At 38.8% G+C, this 20,501-nt stretch overlaps 1 protein-coding gene and 1 pseudogene across 2 annotated transcripts in view; one reads left to right on the forward strand and one right to left on the reverse strand.

Annotated features, from left to right (window-relative positions):
* Nucleotides 1–20,501, reverse strand: part of SH3D19 (SH3 domain containing 19) — a 142,592-nt gene that overhangs the window by 91,005 nt on the left and 31,086 nt on the right. The gene's annotated exons all lie outside the window — the stretch shown is intronic.
* On the forward strand, nucleotides 2,266–11,395 carry LOC308555589 (tryptase gamma-like; annotated as a pseudogene). The gene is made up of 4 exons: nucleotides 2,266–2,276; nucleotides 9,710–9,978; nucleotides 10,782–10,940; nucleotides 11,127–11,395. The product of its transcript is annotated as a tryptase gamma-like (transcript).

Genomic DNA, 20,501 nt, shown 5'->3' on the forward strand with positions numbered 1-20,501 from the left:
ACATCCTAGCCAACATTTGTTTATCGATGTATTGATGATAGTCATTCTGACAGGTGTGAGGTGATATCTCATTATGTTTTAATTTGCATTTCTCTGATGATCAGTGCTGTTGAGCATCTTTTTTGTATGTCTGTGGGCCATCTGTACATCCTCTTTGGAGAAATATCTATTCAGGTCTTCTACCCACTTTTAATTGGATTTTTTTTTGGTGTTGCAGAGTAAAATTTTTTCTTTTTTTATTGTTTTTAGAAAGAGAAAGGGGGAAGGGAGAGAGAAAGAGAGAGAGCGAGACATCGATGTGAGGAGAAACACTGATTGGTTGTCTCTTCCATGTGCCCTCACTAGGAATTTTTGGTGTATGGGACGATGCTCAAACCAAATGAGAACACTGGTTAGAGTCAGAGTGAAATTATTACTATTTTTTATCCTTATCTGAGGATATTTTTCCCATTGCTTTACAGAGAGAGTAGAAGGGGGAGAGAGAGTGAGAGAGAGAAAGAGAAAGATTGATGTGAGAGAGACACATTGATTAGTTGCCTCCTGCACATACCTCGACCAGGGCTCAGGATCAAGCCTGCAACTAAGGTACTTGCCCTTGGCCAGAATCGAACCTGGGACCCTTCAGCCAACGCTCTAACCACTGAGCAAAACCAGCCAGGGCTAGAGTAAAATTTTTAAAAAAAAAGATAAAATGAACTGAGAGAATTATTATATTTTTATAAGACACCAATTATTATTTTTATGGGTGTTGCACATCTTCTTTTCAAATACAATTATCCACCTTTTATTGCAATGCAAAGTCCACTCTTAATAATAATAGTTAAAACACACAAACACTGGGTGATGAGTAGGAAGAACTATAAGATATATTTGCCACATACAGTACCAGAAATTGGCTCTGAGGCAGCTAGCTATCTTGAGTTTGCCTGTCATTACTATCTAATATTTCCATAGTACTCCATACCCAGGCTCATGAACACATGTAGAAATATATCTGTTTGCATCATTCATGGATTAAGACATGTACCACAGGCAATTAAAAAACGTGTCTGAGCAACAGAGTGACCATTTGGTCAGGGGACACTTTCAGGAATACAGAGATGAAATACAGGATCTATTCTACTTTATCAGAAACCCAAGTAAGGTGTGTGCTTTCTTTCCACACAGACATGGATGAAACACCTGCAGATACAGGTGAGTGAGACTGATCTTCGTCACCCTCAGAGGTTGCTCAGGCTGAGATCTCTTTGATCTACCCAGTTCTGGCCCAGAGGAAAAAAGAGGCAAAGATAATGCTGACTGTCTTGGGGGATATGAGGCTGAAGAATATGGTTGGAATATAACAAAATCTACTTTCAATAAACAGACTAAGAAATCTCCAAGGCATCTCAGAATACTGAGCATTTGATTTGGGCATAACTTTAGGCTGGCAAATTTGAGAATATGGGATAAAGGGCATCTAAGGTTAGGAGAACCATATACTATACAAAGGAGTAAAGGTGCATGGAACTGAGGAAAAGTGTTGAGCAACCCAGCTGTAGGTAGAACTCAGGGTATAAGGGAAATATATTGAGAGATATTACAAAGTTAATTCAGGATTACTTGGGGCAATTCATGAATGTTATGCCTTAGCATCTGTACTATTCTGTAGGCAATGGAGCAAGGGTAGGCTTGTGGGATGGACTGGGGTAGAGGGATGGAAAACGAAAGCAGAGTGCACTAACAGCAGTATACAGCAGGACAAAAAGCCTGACCTAAGAAAAGAGTAAGAGGAAATGAAGGGAGAAGGAACAAACAGGATTAGGAATGGACAATATGTGTTGAGGGAGGAAGCAGAAGTAATGATATGGTACATGGTGGTACAGGCTACCATTAACTGAGGTCAGGAACAAAGCAAGATGAGGAAACAGGAAGAGAGAATGGGTGTGAATATATAATGATTAGGATATATTAAGTTTGAGGTTTCTAAGTGATAAAACACATGGAAATGTTTTCCTTGACTCATTCAAGATGGCCCAACAAGTAGTCACATCAAATTTGCCTTCCTCTAAATGTGAAATGACAAAATAAAAATCTGCATGGCACCATAACATTTAACAACCCCCCCACCCACCCCCCAAAAAACACCAAACTTCAAGAATGAAAGTCACAATAGATCAAACATCCTGAAAATTTGAAACCAGGGTCCAAAACCTCAGAGGTTAAACATGTATGCTCCCTAGAAAGCTCCTTGTTAAAAAATAAAAAGTGGGCCCTTGGGCAACCATGAAAGACAGGTAATTCTTTCTTTTTATTTTTAAAAAATATGTTTTTATTGATTTCAGAGAGAGGAAGAGGGAGATAGAAACATCAATGATGAGAAAGAATCATCCATTGGCTGCCTCCTGCACGCCCCTGCAACCCGGGCATGTACCCTGACCCAGAATCAAACTGTGACCTCCAGGTCCATGGGTCGATGCTCAAACACTGAGCCATGCCACCTTGGCAGGAAGACAGGTAATTAAAGAGCTGTACTCAGATGACAAGATCTAGCTACTGAGCACTGCCCGGCCCACTCCACGAGTCTTGTGGGGACCCTTAGAGTTTAAGACATGAAAGCTTGAGAGGGAAGAAAGGTGTGGATGTGCTCTCTGGAGGGAAAGCGCAATTATGCCCATTTTGAAAGGTGAAAACTCAAGTTTCCAGACTGGATGTAACTTGCCCAGGGTCGCAAAGGGCAGATCAGGAACTAAAGCTGATCTAGGACTGGAATGCAGCTCTGTCTGACTTCAATCCCATCATCCAGATGGTTTTTCACAACAGTACATTCCTGATGTATCTTTTAAAATAAACAGTGAAAAAAAGTAAAAACATCACATTTTTATTAACAAGTCAGAGTTTTGCTTGTAAAGAGGAAAATTTGCAATGGAATAGAAAGGAGAAGGTGTATTTAGGAGGATAGGTTTTATATGACTTTATATGGTTCTTTATATCCTTGGGCAACAGTTGATTGGGAAAAAATATTTTGAAAAGAGCTATAAGAAACCCTCCTAGGTATAGATAAGAAGCTGAACACAGATATGGCATTGATAGTACAGCTAACTAAGCTGTAGTAATCAAGAGGGAAACCAGAGTAAGCAGAAGAAATTTCCCAATAATAATTCCAGGTGACAGACACATTGATAATTCCAGGGGAATAATTCTATTAGACAAACTGTAAAAAGAGAGATGATAGAATATCTCCAAACTTTTCTTCCATTTCCCCAGAAACAAACAGCATTGTAAAGAGGAAAAACCTCTCCCTGATGGTCTCTCCTTAATTTTTATGATGCTAATAAAGAGGAAATAAAGCTGCAATTAAGAATCTGTATACTTCCTGCCCTTCCAGGTGGCTCACTTGACTGGAGCATCGTGCCGTACACCAAAAGGTTGCAGGTTTGAATCCCCAGTCAAGGTATCTATGGGAGGCAACTGATCAATGTTTCTTTCACATCGATGTTTCTCTTTCTTAAAAAAAATCAATAAAAATATTTTTAAAAAATAATAATTTGTATAATTCCTGAGTAATCTATGTTCAAATATTTATAAGAAAAATCATTTAAGCCCTGGCCAATGTAGTTCAGTTGGTTGTGTGTCATCCCACGTACCCAAAGGTCACCAGTTCTATTCCTGGTCAGGCACAAACCCAGGTTGCAGGTTTGATCCCTGTTTGGGGAATGTTTGGGAGGCAGCTGATCGATGTTTCTCTCTCACATTGATGTTTCTCTCTCTCTCTTCTCCTCTCCCTCCTCTCCCTTCCTCTCTCTAAAATCAATTTTAAAAAATAAAAAAAGAAAAATCATTTAATATCTAAGTGAAGGGAGTACTCTGTGATGATCAAATAAAAAGTGTAATAAATAGCAGATAAAAATATAAGGCTTTATACTATAAAAGATAAAAAGAAATGTCTCTTGCTTTCGATTTCCCCCCATAAATATCATTAAGATGTGGGAGTCAAACTGTATAAGCTGATGTCATAGACCCTCAAAACAAATATGGGGGTAAGTAAATCGATTCCTGTCTCTGGTAAGGATGTCACAAACAACACGAAGTTCTTAACTGTTTTAGGTGTTCGCATTATGTTGCCTACTGGCAGAAATTAAGTGATGTAAAGATATTTAATGCACTGTTCTTTACAACAGCAAATACAAATGGTCAACAATAGAGGAAAGACAAATTTTGACACAATAATTTTTAATGAACTATGCAGTTATCATATTCAACATTTATTGAGTGTCAAGTGCTTTACTTGCTAGGCCTTTATAAGAACCTTATGAACTAAGTTCTCTTATTACTAATCCCATTTTACTGATGAGAAAAGAAAGTTCAGTTACTTTGTTAAGATCACAGAGCTAGGAGGTGATGGTGCTAGGATTCCAAACCAGTCCAGCTCCAGAGACCAAACTATTCAGCACTATACTAAATTGGTATTTTGTATGTTACTTTTTAAATGCGATACTGGATTCTAATTTATAATTTTTCTTGCAATGATTGTTTTTTGAATATTTACAAGCAAAATTAACCTCTGATTTTCTTTTAGGAGAAATATCTTTTCCTTGCGTCAATACCAATGTTATTTTTCCTTCATAAAAGGGAATTTGGGAAATTTCCAATTTCTATGTTCTGAAACAGTTTAAAATAACATTGGAATGATTTGTCTCTTGAAGTTGTGATAGAATATCCTTATAAACTGAAGGGAGGGTAGCTCTTTAACAACTTTGTCTATTTCATCAATAAGAAACGTTCTTTTAAATTCTCTATGTCTTCTGAGATTACCTATGGTCACATACTTTTCATTTCATTTTTAAAACTTCTAGCAGCTTTATTGAGGTATAATTTACACATCATAAAATTTACCTGTGTGAAGGGTACAATTCAATGATTTTTTAGTGAATTTACAGAGTTCTGCAATCATCACCACCATGATTTTAGAACACTACCATCACCCTATAAAGATCCCTTATGCCCATTTGGAATCAATCCTTGCTGCTATCTCCAGCCCTCCCACTGTTTTAATAGTATAATGTCATAACCTTAATGCATATGAACAGATGCATTCATTTAACATGGATTAAATAAAATAATAGTCAAATCTTGGGTATATTGCATATAACATGATTATATTATATTAAAATGATTTACTTTTAAGAAATTAATGTTATGTTATGCACAAATGGTATAATTTTCTTATAGCTCATTAAAGCTACATGGTATTTATGGAAAAAACAAACAGTATGATTGTTCTCATTTCCCATGTTCAGTACTGAGACTTCCATAAACGTGCATTCTTAATAGCCCCACTGGCAGCAAACAATGGGAAGCAAATGTTAATTTATGATCACAATAACCACCCTGCCTCCAGATATAACAGAAATTGCTGTTTTTCTTTACTTCACGTTAACCATATTTTCTTACTATGAGATAGTTTTAAAAGATTTTCTTTTTCTTAATTTTGTTTTTAAATTTTTCCAATGAAAGTCTGGAAAAAGTCTAGCTTTTTCTGAATTGGACAAAGTGTTCTGTAATGTTCAGGAATTTAATACTGAGAATGAAACCCAGCTGACTAGAAATCCAGCCAATATATATTTAGTTAGCATTGAATAGAAATCTCTCTAATTAGGAAGTATTAGTGCCATTTGATTTCTTATCCTTGCTTCAAAATTCTCCCCATGCAATAGGGAACATTAAGTATAAGATTAAACCTAATTTAACAAGAAAATATTTTTACATGTTCAAACATGCATAATCCAGTCAGTAGCATAATTAGATCTAAGATTAGGAAAAACTGTTTTGAGCGCTGAAAATTTCTTCCAATGATTAAGGTCAACAGAAAGACTTAGAAAAGTGGAAAGAGCATTGACTTTGGAACCATAAACACGGGTCCAAATCCCTCTTCCCTCTTTTCCTCCCTCCTTCCTGCATGGCAGCCCCCTTGCAAGAATGAAACCAAACAAAATGCAAACAAAAGACTTCAGTGGGAACGTACTCCCAAGATTTTCTTAAAAGTGAATTTATACTGATATAAATTTTTTTCACTCAGGAACTCAAGTTACTAAATTAAGTCTCTTCCTTGTCAGCTTAATATGCTTGTTGGCAATCTGTTACTTTTCTATCATCTTCTCAAAGATATAAAGTGGGCCTCAAAAACATCTAAGCACATATTACAAGATTGTTTTGAGTTTTAGACAGATGCATAGCTACATGAAAGCCTGACTATAAAGCGCTCAAGGGTATGTAAGTCTTGTGCTGACAAGTATGAATTCACAATAAAGGAATCCAAAACACATATATACTCATACATATATTCAGAATCTGCACATACCCTTTGTCCTAGGTAGATACTCATTATATCCATAAAATTTAAAACTATTTTCATAATTAAATTTTTAAAAAAGCATTTCCCGTGATACATACATACACAAATATTTGTATATAGACCCCACACAAATATATATGTATACACAGAGAGATGGAAAGACAGGAGAAGTTTGGAATGATGCCTAAAAAACAACCCATGAGGTGCTAGAAGTACAGAGGGTGAGGAGGAAAATTTTCTATTTTACTTCACATATTTCTCTACAGTTTAATTTTTTTTCAATAATTGCAGAGAAAACACCAACCATACACTATACCCAGCAAGCAGCACCCTCTCCATGAACTCAGTTTTAAGCATCTCACCTTCCCGGCACATTTATTATGTGTCTTGAACTCTTGACAGCAAGAATGCCAATTCTGATTCTTTTCAACCCCATTAAGATTTATCATCCACTGATTTTTACCTTGCTTTACTCTCTATAGCATCCCCATTCCCGACTTCCATTCTTTCCAGCTTAAGTTCATAATTTATTATCATGATCACTCCCTTGCCCTGCCCACTTCATCATACCCACTTCAGAAAACCCCAACCTGGTTAAAGCTAACCCTCTGCCCTCGCTACACCTCCACCCATGCTGCTTGTGAACACGGCTTGTGAACACACAATATCAATTTCACTTTAAATGCAAGTGGATACTTTCTGCTGCCCAGCAGTCACACCGTTATTTCTCTGGTCCATTTACCTCCCACACTCATACATGAATAGTTCTCACTCCTTCTTCTGAAGTCAGTACTTCCCTTCTCATCCCTACTCTCAGTAGATGATTCCTATTCCTCTGAGGAAATGGAAACAACCAGCAGAGAACTTCTACCACCACATCTCCTACCAGCTGGTATCTGAGTCCACATACTTGCTTTTGTTCCTGTTGTATGAAAAACCTGTCTGTGCTCCAATCTAAGCATCCCCACCCCTCAACTGATGAGTTGGCTTTAGTCCTCTCCTATCTGCTCAAGGATACCACAGCAGCAATTCTCTTGCTTTCTCTTCTGTATCAATGATTTCTCCCTCTTCACTGGATAATTCCATTAACACACAAACATGATGTAATTTCTCCCATCTGAAAACAAAACTAGAACAAAAAACCCCCTGCACCACCCAGGCTCTTCTGCCAGCTATTTCCCAACTTCCCTTAATAGCAAAACTACTTTTAAAAACTGCCTATGATTGCTGTCTCCAATTGCTCCCTTTTTTCTCTTGAATCCATTCCATGATGCTAAATCTGATGGTCAGTTCATTTTCTCCAGCATTTGGCAGCCAAGTACTTCTTCCTCCTGGAGACACTTTCTTTACTTCGCTTCCAGAATACTCCTCCTATCAGTTCTCTGCCTATCTCACTGCTGTCCTCTCAGTCTCTTATTAGTTCTTATTTATCTCATTCAGCTTTGGTGTGGGCAATCTTTAAAATTCACAGTGGGCTTTGTTTATACTCATGCCCTTGGTGACCTTATCTCATGGCTTTAAATACTATGATTTGCTGGTGACACCCTAATCTAGCCCTTCGGTTTGTGGCAGTCGCCTGATTCCAGATTCATATATTCAACTGCCTACCAGACATCTTCAGTCAGACATCTATCAAGCACCTTAAGCTTAACGTGGCTATAAATGAATTTCTCACCTATCCCTCACTCCAAACCTGCTCCTCCTACAGTGTGCCCCATCTCAGTAAATGCTAATTGCACACTTTCAGTGGCTCAGGCCAAAAACTTTAAAGTCATTATTGACTCCTCTCACTCACTCATACCCTCAGCCAACCCATCAGCAAGTCCAACTGGCTCTTCAAAATGCAACCTGAATCTGCCACATTACCACTTCTGCCTCTATAGCCTTGGTCCAAAGCCACATCACCTGCTGCCCAAATTATTGCAATCATTTTCTGATTGATCTCCCTGCTTTTACCCAACCATTCTCAACCCAGTAGCCGATGTGATCCATTTAAAACTTTAAGTTAGATAAAAATCTTCCCATTCTACTAAGACTGAAAATCAAAGTCTTCACAGTTGCCTAAGGGGAGGCTACCTGGTCTGGCCCCTGTTCCCTGTCTGACCTCATTTCCCATCACTGGAGCCCCTTGCTCACTCTGTCTGCTCTAGCTTCAATGTTACTCCAATGTCCCAAACACGGCCCTGTTTCAGGGGCTTTGTACTGCCACCCTCTGTGCTTTAACCCCTCTTTCCTATCAGTTAACCTGGCTCATTGCCTCTCTTTCCTCAGATACCTGCTCAGAAATCTCCTCAGTAATGCCTTCCCTGGCCACCCTATTTAAAGGTTGTGTCCTATCCCAGCATTCCCATCCTGCTTTATTTTTCTCTGAAACATTGATCATGATCTAACATAAATCTAGAATATAAGCTCCACGAGGACAGGGGATTTTTCTGTGTTGTAACTCATCTATTCCAGAACAGTGCCTGGCATGGACACTGAAAAAATGACTGCAAAATAAATAAATGATAACTTGAACTTGGGAGGCTGCATGGACGTAAAGATTACTAAGCAATATGCCAGGAGATCTGGATTTGAATCTGATGGCTAGACTAGAAAGTAGAAGCACCTCCCAGCTTTGCTAGTGCACAGTATACTAAAACTAGTTAAGACATTTCACCTCTAAGGTCCTCAGCTTCCTCATCTATAAAATAGGAATGAAAATACCTTCACTCCCAAAGCTACTATGTGGATGAAAATGTTATGCAAGTATAAAATACTGTCAAGCTTCTGTAACTGATTGAATGTTAAACAATTTAGAATCAATTTGACATTTCTAGAAAAAATTATTCTCTTTGTAAACCGAAGGACAACTTGAATTATAACAAAGATTTTAAACTGTCCTCTCTAAAGTTTGTAATTGTCTATAAAGTTTGTAATTGTCTATATAATTCATTACACATATTAGTATCCTATAAACTCTTAACTTCTGGGTATTGTAGCTAAATTTATTTTTGCTTTCTATTCCAAGGCTGTATTCCTTCTAAACAGGGAGAGACAAGACTTAATATCTTGAGATCCTTGGTACTTTTATCTGGCTCTAGAACTGTCATTCCCATAGACCTTTCTGGAGCCCAAATCAGACAAAACTGAGATGATCCCTCAGAGAGGCAGAAATACAAACCAGGTTCCTTAGTGACACACACACATCATCCTTAGGACCAAAAGCCCTAAGAGGGCAGATCATATTCTCAGGACAGGCTCAGCACTTATTGAAGGAACAATGCTTAGGAAGAACTAGAGGAAGAATGCAACCTCCAGAATTATGGGCTCTGCTATGATGCTCCACAGCAGAGTCACAAAAGCCCATGTAACTTGTTCTACTTTTCTTCTCAGGTCTAAGGACACCAGAAAATACACTGTACTGGTGGAGTCACTTCAGGTCTCTGGTCACCCAGACTCCAAAACAATAACACCTTTGTTCAGGATTATTCCCTACTGTGACTTCCAGGGAAACGCATAGCTCCACTGCTATGGCAGATCTGGCCTACCCAGTTTCTTTTAGCCCTGTTGTCCTGCCCATCTGCCTCCCCTCATCTGCAGTCCACTGAAAAACTCAGCCTCCTGCTGGGTGACTGGATGGGGCTATTCTGGGATATACCAATGTGAAGATAAGTAGATTTTCTGACCCTATTTCCTCAACTGACATTCTCTTCCCCTGCTCTCTATCTAGCCACTGGCACCAAATAAATTGCATTCTCTAGGCAATTAATCTGAGGTACTGCAAACTTCAAATTCCTCTTCACCCTGTACCTTCCCTTTTCCTCCTTCATATTTCTTCTGCTGTTATCTCTTCACTTATATCTGGCTTTTGCTCTTGTTTAGCAATAGTGGTAAGACCTGAAAAGTGAAAAGGACAGGGCAATGAACTTAAGAGAGAGGGTAGTTCTCAGTCTGAGAAGTTATACAGTTCTCCCTCCACACCAGGGTAGAATGTGTGTGGGCATGTAGATAGGGGAGGCATACATGAAGATGTGTTCAGGAAAGTAAGACTGCTCAGCAAGCACCGAGTCAGACTAGGAAAATAGAGCTTCATTTCTGTATCAATAGTCTTGATTATTCTTGGTATGTGAGATCTACCTCTTTATATTCTGTGGAATACAAAACTATATTCCAAAGCTAAACAACTTAATTCTGCATCATTCATTGTTTTGAGTTTTCCTGAATCACAAGATTTTTCTGTTACTTGTGCTATCTGAGCAGAAGCAACTGCTTTCAGCCTTGTTTAGACACAAGGAACTCAGCCTTGAGGCTATTTTCCAAACCAGAAATCAGAATGCTATCTAATATGTGGCAGAATATTTGAAATCAGAACTATCCCTGAAAATCAGAGGCATGAAATCTGTATCTAGAGCTGAAAGTTGCTTCTTAATTTTTTAGGAGAGCTTTGCTCTTTTTCACCTTACAGATAGGAAGCCATCTTATTTATTGAAGGAGCTAAAAGTGCTCCTCAGTGATCTCCAGACATGCAGTGACTATCAGAAAGAAAGCTTGTCATGTGGAGTCAAGCCCATCATCAGTGAAACCAGGATCTGCTCCAAGAGCCCAGTGGGACAAATGTATCAGTGTATATATAGTAAGGATCCACCCTACTGGCATCTTTCAGAGCCCTTCCCTTTCCCATTGTGCTTCCATGTCTCATCTTCAGGGTCCCTGGGTGAACCCAGGAGCCCATGGACAGGCCCTAACTCCGCAGTCCTTGGCTAAACTACCGGACAGTCTAGTTTCTCCCTTTGCCCTGTGTGTGGCTTAGCCATCTTTCCTTTCTTCCCCAGGGCAGAAGAGGAGATTCCCCTGATACATAAAGTGAAGGATTTCTGGATCCTGGCAGGAGTGGTGAGCTGGGAGTCAAACTGCATCCAAACTGATAAGCCTGGAATATATACAAACATCGGTTTCTACAAATCTTGGATTGAGAAGTCAACTATCTCACATACTGACTTCTCTCCTACCCTCAGTCTGGCCTTCTCTGGGCTCCTCCCTGTTATGCTTCTGCCTCTCATTTTCCTGGGGCCACTCTAACTGAATGAGGTCAGTATGGCCAGGGTGAGGTGACAATTAAGAATGAGGGAGAAGGGGAAATTCTAGAAGTTGAGGATTTTGAAGATTTAGCAAGACAGATCAGTTCTGCTACCTCTAAGCATAGCCCCCACTAGTCTAATCTGCTTCTTGCCTTTTTTCCCCCTAGGTCAACCTAGAAAGCAATATCCACAGAGTGAATCAAGTTTGGTTGATTCTATTATCTCTCATATTCATTCTTTTAATGAAACTGGCAACAGATACTGGGGAAATTCAGAAGCACAGAACTTTAGGGTTGAAGGGGATCTGGAAAACACTTGGCCCAAGCAATCCCCACATCCTGTAGACAAAAGGAGCTGGGACCCAGAGAGGTTAATTAGTTTGCTCTTCGCTGCATTCAAGATCAAAACCATCCAATCTGGGACTGAACTGGGTTCTAAGGAAAAAGCAGGGATTTGTAAGATTAGAAAGTTTTAGTGAAGCATTCCAGGCAAGAAGAGCCTAGGGTAATACATTAGACACCTATTGCTGACAACAAGTTACTGCAAAACTTAACAGCTAAAACAACAAACATATTATCTCAGTTTCTGGCTCAGGGTCTTTCAAGGGACTGCTGCTGTATCAGCCCAGCTGTAGTCAGCTCAAAGCTCATCTGAAAAAGGATCTTCCAAGCTCACTCATCAGTCTGTGGCAGGCCTCAGAGGATCAGTGAGCTTCTAAGCTCACTCACACAGCCTCTCTGCAGGGCTGCCTCATGGCATCTGGCTTCCCCCAGAATGAGTGGTCCAACATAAAGTGAGAAAGAACACCCAAGATGGAAGCCAGAGTCTTTCATAACCTAATCTCAAAACTGATGCCTCATTACTTCTGTTATATTCTGTTCTTCACAAGCGAGTCAACAAGGTGTGACTATCAGGAGGTGGGGATCATTGGGACCATCTTGAAGGCTGTCTTTCCTAGGCAGAGTAAGGGAAGGGTCTGGATTAAGGAGCTGGGAGGCAAAGATTGACTGTGTTTAGCAGTCATGGATTAAATAGAGGCATGGGGAAGTTTAAAAAGACGTACTCAAGGGAAAATGCATTCTGAGTCTCCAACTGAAAGCACTTCAGGTTTGTGCTCACAGGGGAACTGGGGTTAGAGAAGGTGTTTTTAATAGAGATTTCCAACTCACAATATCCTAGGACCAGAGAGTAGCCTAGGGACATGTCTCATATAAGAAGTATATGACTGCTTTATCTCTGTCCTCTTCCTGGGCCGCTGGTATACACAGAGTGATTGAGAACATGAATGTGACACTGGCCAATGCCAGGTTAATATATGGATTTCATAAGATACTGATAAAATAACAACAGGATGCTCTGTATTACCTGAGAAATAATAGGAAAAAATTATTGGAAGGGGTTTGGGCAAGGCAGTGGAATGAACAACAGCAAAGTGAACATCCAAAGCTCAAACTTTATTAAATACTATTAAAATCATTGTTTGAAAATGAAAATTTTCATTAATAACCACAGAGATAAGGTAATTACATAAAAATAAGTGAATTCAACCTGGGCCATTAAAAAGCTTTCCACACATATAAAGGAAATAGTAAGAACTTTGAAAAAACATTAATTCGCCCAAATGTAAAAATTATACAAAATATAAGCAGGATTCAAAGAATGTTTACAATTTATTCTCAAAGGGGACACTGTTCATGTTAATAAGATCTCCTCAGGAATTTTTTAGATGACAACACTACAGAACTGCAAACAAGGCATAATTGACACTGCGGAAAATGCTTCAGCAAAAGAAAAGATAAACTCACTAAACATGTGGGATTTGGAATAAGTAAAAAAGATAATAGAATGTGACAGAAGATGATGGATTTAGATAATAGAGCCAAGAAATCCAACAAAGAGATAAAAGAAGGTTTTAGAATCATAAAAGAGTTGAAAGGCACCTTACAAGAATATACAATAGAATTCTCAGCTCAAGGCATCAGTTTGCTTGTTTAATAGACCTTTCACTTCTTAATACAGCAGCACCGGAAAACTACCTAACAACTGTTGGGAATGGGAAAATGGGAACTATCGTTACTACACAGCAATGTTCTACCCCCTTACCCACCAGAATCCTCTAAAACTGGAACTTAAGTAAAATATACACATAATGGGTGAGATGGAATGAGATAGTTATCTGTAGAAAGAACCCCCTAAAATTCAGTCAACACATGCCTTCTGTGTTTTATAAATAAGTTAAACTTGGAGATTTGGGTAGAATTTCAAAGCAACATACTAGGAATAAGAGCATGCCTGAGAAAGCTTAAATATAATCAACAATATTATGCACTGATTGAATAAAAACAGTATTAGAAAGGGGAATGGTCAGCATGGAAGCTACGAAAGCAAAAGCCAGAGAGAGAGCTGAGTGTGTTCATCAGGTCCTAGGCTTCCAAGGGAGAAAGACTCCGAGTGTGATGAATATGAATTTCACATTTATTTAGAAAAACATGTCCTGTTAGGGAGAAGTGTGCTTTCACCTTGTTTTTGTAAATAAGGAATATTTCATCCTAATAAGTGAAATGCTTGTGGAGATTAACCACTTAAATATGTTCTGATCTGAAGCCTCTTTAAACTACCACTCACTTACTAATTTGGATTTCCTACACATATAAAGAAGCTGCCCCTGGTTGGGAGAAATGAAAATTCTAAATAATGAAAATGAATAGCCCTCATTACAAATAGACATTTGGGTTCATACACAAATCTCTTAAAATTTAGTAAGTCAATCTCTCTTTTTTTTTTGTTTTTAATATTTTTATTGATTTCAGAGAGAGGAAGGGAGAGGGGAGAGAGAGAGAGAGAAACATCAATGATGAGAGAGTCATTGATTCACTGCCTCCTGCACGTCCCCAACTGGGGATCGAGCCCGCAACCGGGGCATATGCCCTGACCAGGAATCAAACCTCAATCTCCTGGATCCTAGGTCGACGCTCAACTGCTGAGCCACGCTGGGCAGGCAGTCGGTCTCTTGAATTTGATCTATTCTAGGTACTCTGACAAGCCCTGAATTTCCTAAGCTAAAAAGCTAATGGCTCAGACTGAGATAACGAGCCAAGTCATGTTACTAGTGAAGGACCTGCCTATGTGGATTCTCTGCGTGACATGGCATCTTTATCTCATCTCTAACTGGCAAGAACTTACATTTTCTTTATGCCTCCTTTGCATCAGTTAATATGCTGGTTGCTTTAAATATTTTATTTAGTCCTGACACCTCAAGAAGGTATTATTTATCCCACTTTTACAAATGAAAGCACACACACATACACAAACTCATAGAGGTTAAGTAACTTGCCTAAGATCACAAAGCTAACATCTGATTAAACATTTTTATCCAGGACTGTCTGACTAAAAAGATTTGGCTCTTTTCACTATACCACATTACTTCCATTCATTGTTAGAAAGCAAGGTTCTTCCTTATACTATGCCAACATAACACCAGCCCTTTGGTTCTAGTTATTTATATCTCTTATTATACTCCTAGTCTCCATCTGTAATTATTTGGATGTACACAGTATTACTTCTTCTACTGAATAGATAAGAACAGCTTGAGAAGAGAAACTGCTGACCTATTCATCTTCTTGATCTTTGAGCATCTAGTATAGTATCTTGCAAACAGAAAATATAAAATCTCATTTTCTGAATAACAAAATGAGAGCTATAGACCATAGAAAGCCAGCTGTCAAAACCATAAGGAAGAATTCCTTTAGTGTGAGTACAAGCAAATAAACATAAAAAGAATTTTTTTTCCTTCTAATGACCAAAAGAATAAGGACAGCTCCTGCAAAGGGCGACTGGTTAAAGGGCAATAGGACCCTGGGCAAGTCGGATGGAGTTCAGAGCACGATCAGTTCCTGTGGAGAAGGTGAGGGCAAGTGACAGAAACTACAGACTGGCCAATAAGGTAATGAGCTAGGAAGAGGAAGAACGGTGTCTCTAAAAGGTTGTGTAGGGTTTGGCCCTGACTTAATGGATGCCAAGTATATGGACTAGTTCAAGAAGATTCTGGTTAGTGGAACTAAAAGCTGGATAAACAGTTTCATATCCAAATTTGAGAACTTAGACCAGACTGAACCTTTAAACAGACAGCACAGATATCTATTGCTGCAAGATGACAGCATAGGCAAAAACTAGGGCCTGCTACATATGTGCTAGAGAAATCAATTATTCCTTAGAAGACTTTTATAAGGCAATTTAATCATTTTCCAATATATTAATCTGATGGGTTGAATTAAAAAAAAGAAACAATGGAATTCATTTGCCCTTCCTGGAATTACAGAATTAGGTCAACATCAACCTAAGCTATCTCCATGATGACCTGTTTGCCCACAATTAAGTTAATACTTAAAACTGTCTGAGAAAGACAAGTACCATATGATTTCACTAATATGTAACCTAATAAACAAAACAGAAACAGACTCAGATAGAGAACAGACTGACAGCTGTCAGAGGGTAGGGGGGTTGTAGGGTTGGGTGAAAAAGATGAAGGGATTAAGCAAAAAAAATACCTCATAGACACAGACAACAGTATGGTAATTATCAGAAGGAAAAGGGGGTGAGGAGAGGTAGAAGGGGGTAAAGGGGGGTAAATAAATGGTGATGGAAGGAGACTTGGGGTGGTGAACACACAATACAATGTACAGATGATGTATTATAGAATTGTACACCTGAAACTTATATAATTTTATTACCCAATGTCATCCCAATAAATTCAATAAAAAAGTAAAAAATAATAAAAAAAAACTGGGATATTAGTTCAACAACAACAAAAACAGCAGCTACTATTTATTGTTGCATGGCAAATTATTATAAGCCAAATCCAAGTTAAGTACTTGCCCTAGATTTCATTAATTCTTACAAAACTTTTGTGTGGTATTATCATTCCCACTTTACAAACATGGAAAGGTTGTCACTTAGCCACAGCCACATGGAAATAAAAAAGGTCTTACTACCAACACCATATTGCCACTTCCCAAATCAATAGTTACTATGTATAGCAGAGGTATTTACAGGTAACTTTAATGATAACACAGTAAGGATCTGAAAACAAAGAATCTAAGTAAGACCTGGAGACAGAGCATGATGAGGGAGGTGGAGAGCTATAAAGAGCTGTCTTCAGGAAAGTCTATAGAGTGGCCATTAAGCACCTGCTCTCTTGCTTCTAACTCCATGGCACATCCTTCTCTTAGAAAAAGCAAAGGAGCAGTAAAATGGCAGACCCCACATGATTCATGATTGCCAAACCAAAATAAAGAAAATATTTGTAGAGAAATAATGGAGGCACAATAACAAAGATAAAGAAAGAGAGATAAACAAGCAATGCATAATTTAATGTTACATCTTAAAGAATCTTTGAGATCAACAACTAGTTCTAATTTCTTCATGTTAACAAGAGTAAAGCACAGGCCTTGGGGGAAAGGTTACTTGCTGAAGGTCATACAGCCATCCCCATGAAAATGACTGAGTAGCACCGTGGGCTCCAAACCCAAGGAGATTTCTCCAATATAATAAAAGAGGATAGCTTAGATTTACAAAGGATTCATAGGTTCCAACTCTCTCTTTAAAAATGGACATTCTCTTACATAACTCAATGCCATTATCACAACTAACAAGATTAACAATAATTCCTTCATACCCTCTAATACTCAGTTCATTATTTCCTTGCTTGCATGAAAATGTCTTTTTAGAGTTGGTTTGTTATGTCATGATCCAAACAAGGGCCACACACAATTGTCTCTTAAGTTTCTTTTCATCTAGAGGAGTTTCCCTCCTTTTTTCATATCATTCACTTACTACAGAAACCAGGTCAATTGTTTTATAAAATATCCCACATTCTGGATTTGACTTTTACTTCCTTGTGTTATAATTTAACTTAGTCCTTTATCCCTGTATTTTGCTGTATGTGGCAATAACTTGAGAGAGTCAGGTTTCTGTTTCACCTTTTTTTGACAGAACACTTCATTGGATATCACTTCATACTATGTCACATCACAAGGCACATGTCTGCCTTATCCTACTTTTCACGATGCTAAAATTGACCACAGGGTTCAAATGGTAACACCCTGAGCACTCCATCAACCTTTCACCTAAAGCTTTCAATTACTGATAATCATCCCCTGAATCAATCTCATGAGGGGCTGCAAGTGGTGATTTTCAAATTCTATCAGCCCAACCACATTTATTAGCTGGAATTCTTCCCTCATCAACTAAACCATTTTGTTACTCTGAACTACAGCTTGAACAGGAAAAACAAGATAACTATTTAATTCTTCCCCTTACTTTCAATTTCAGAGCAAGGAGCTGGTGTCTTCGTTACTTCTAAGAAAGCTTATTTCCAGCTAAATTGGAACCAAAACCAAAAATATATTTTTATAAAACAGTTAAACAAAGGGAAAAAGAAGAGAGTCTGTGAACAATCCAACTAGTGTATAAAGAGTATTGATCAGTGACTTCAGACTTGGCCAGGGATAGAAAAATCCAAAGATCCACAGACCCTCAGAGGGAAAAGAGTACCTGGGCAAATTTTTGTTCCTTCGATAAATCAACAGAAAGACCTGTCCAGAGCTTTGGTGTCTTTGCAAAATGACTACTTTTACTCCAAACATGACTTGAAGGGAAATCTCAAACTGAGATCTGACTTTTTAAAAAGCTATACTGAAATAAGGTTACTAGAGTTAAAATGGCCTGTGAATACCATAAATTAATTGGAATACCCACATAGATGGTTGTGATACGAATAAATCTTTTTCTTAAATTAAATGAGCAGGACAAAATCACAGGTTACAATATTAATTTCAGAAAAAATTTAGGTGAGAAGTACTGAGAGAATCATTATATATGATAAAAAGCACAGTTAATGATAGAAACACACACAAATAGGTTGCATAAAAGAACCATTAAAAAATGTGTGGAGGAGCCCTGGCTGGTTGGCTCATTTGGGTGGAGAGTCATCCCGTACACTGAAAGCTTGCGGGTTCGATTTCTAGTTGGGGCAAGTATGGGAGGCAACCAATCAATGTTTTTCTCTTGCACTGATGCTTCTCTCTCTCCCCAGCCCTTCCTCTCTCTCTAAAAGTCAATGAAAACATTGGGTGAGGATTTTTAAAAAATATATGGAGGAACTAACATAAACATAATAGTAGTAGTAGTCATTCCCATCAAGTTGACACAAATGAAGACAAATAAATCTGAAACATGTAATTTAAGTAAAAATTCATAGTGTGGCAGCCAGTAAAAGTAAATGGAATTTTTCAAGTGTTCACTTCTAAAATCTTAAAAAATGTATTTAAAGAGGTAAACATCTTACTGTACTGAGATACAGAAAATCTGGCATCTGTCCCACCATAGGCTGACCATATTTCTGCATCCTCACTTTCCCCCTTCATGCATCAGGGCACTTACTCCAAAGACAATTAGTCCACAGACATGAACCTATGTCCTTACAGCTCCGGTCTCCTACCCTGGTCATCAGGATTGTCCTATGATAGCTCCAGATGTCCTTGCTACTCTTGTTTTCCTTATTGTTCCACAGATACCTGCATTCCTTTGCTGGGGATGTGGTAACAAAATACCACAGACTGGGTGGCTTAAATGAAAAAAATTTATTTTCTCACAGTTACAGAGGTGAGAAGTTGGGGATCAGGGTGACAACAGGGCTGGTTCCTCCTGAGGGAACAATCTGTTCCAGGCATCCTCAGTTTGTGGACAGCCATCTTTTGTCTCTGTACAAGTTTATGTCCAAATTTCCTCTTCTTATAACACAACAACATTAATATCAAATTAAGGCCCACCCTAATGACCTCATTTTACCTTAATTACCTCTTTAAAGACAATCTCCAAATATCGTCACATTCTGAGGTACCGGGAGTTAGGACTTTAACACATGAATTTTGGGGGAAGACACATTTCAGCCTACAACCATATCTTTAAAATACTCCTCTGTTTAAGCTGGTTTAAGTGAGTCTCTGATGCTTGTAGCTGAACAAACCTTATTAAAAAAGGTACATATTCTGAGCTTCTATTATTTTTTTAATTATTCATGTGTATCTTTCAAAACTCCCAATTTTTTTTTAAATGTTTTAGATGGTTTGATTTTTTTTAAAAATATATCTTTATTGATTTCAGAGACAGGAAGGGGGGGAGAGAGAGAGAGACAATGATGAGAGAGTCATTGATCTGCCTCCTGCAAGCCCCCAACTGGGGATTGAGCCCATGACCCTGGCATGTGCCCTGACTGGGAATCCAACTGCAACCTCCTGGATCATAGGTCGATGCTCAACCACTGAGCCACACCCAGCCAGACAAACCTCCCAATATTTTAAGCTACAAGAGAACAATAACATGCTTTGAGAGTTCACTGAATTCTGCCTCCACAGACCTAGTACCCTACAAACAATTGGTACAGAAAACAGAAAAGGCACAGAGACTAATTCTGCCGCCCGCAATGTGCTGCACCACTCAGATCCTCCTTCAGAACTGAAGCATTCATTTTCCTAGCAACCAGGAGTGTTGGCTGCTGACAGTTCACAGCAAAGATTCTAAGAACTGCCAACAGAGCCACCTCACCCAAGGTAATGGCCCCTCATTGGAGGGAGCCTGCATCCAATCATGCAGAAGTCCCAGTGCCCAGACTTCTTGTCTCAGTTCAGGACATCTTTGAAGGGGTACCCCAGCTCCAGAGAAACTTGTGGGATGGGCTGAGGCCTCTACTGCAAATGCATTATAGGTCGACTCTCCCTCTGTCCAATTCTGCTTCCAACCCCCTTGAGGTGTTGATCCTAAGACCACTTCTAAATAAACTTCTTGCACGTTAATCTCTCTGCCTTAAAGTCTATTTCCCAGAAAATCTGACTTGTAGTATATTTAAGGCTAACAATGTATTGAAGATGAAAACAAAAATTTAGGAAAAATTAGCCAGGAGCTTGGTCAATTTCCTTTTTTCCATTTCTGGCTTTTGAAGAATTCTGTCCATCTTCCATTTCCTTGCTAGAGAAAAGGGTCCTGTTCCTTCCAGCGCCCTCCAACTTGCCTGGGCAGGCAGCTACTGCAACTACTCTTCCCCCACCCAG

This window comes from Miniopterus schreibersii (assembly GCF_964146895.1).
Source record: "Miniopterus schreibersii genome assembly, chromosome: 4".
NCBI classification, from domain to species: domain Eukaryota; kingdom Metazoa; phylum Chordata; class Mammalia; order Chiroptera; family Miniopteridae; genus Miniopterus; species Miniopterus schreibersii.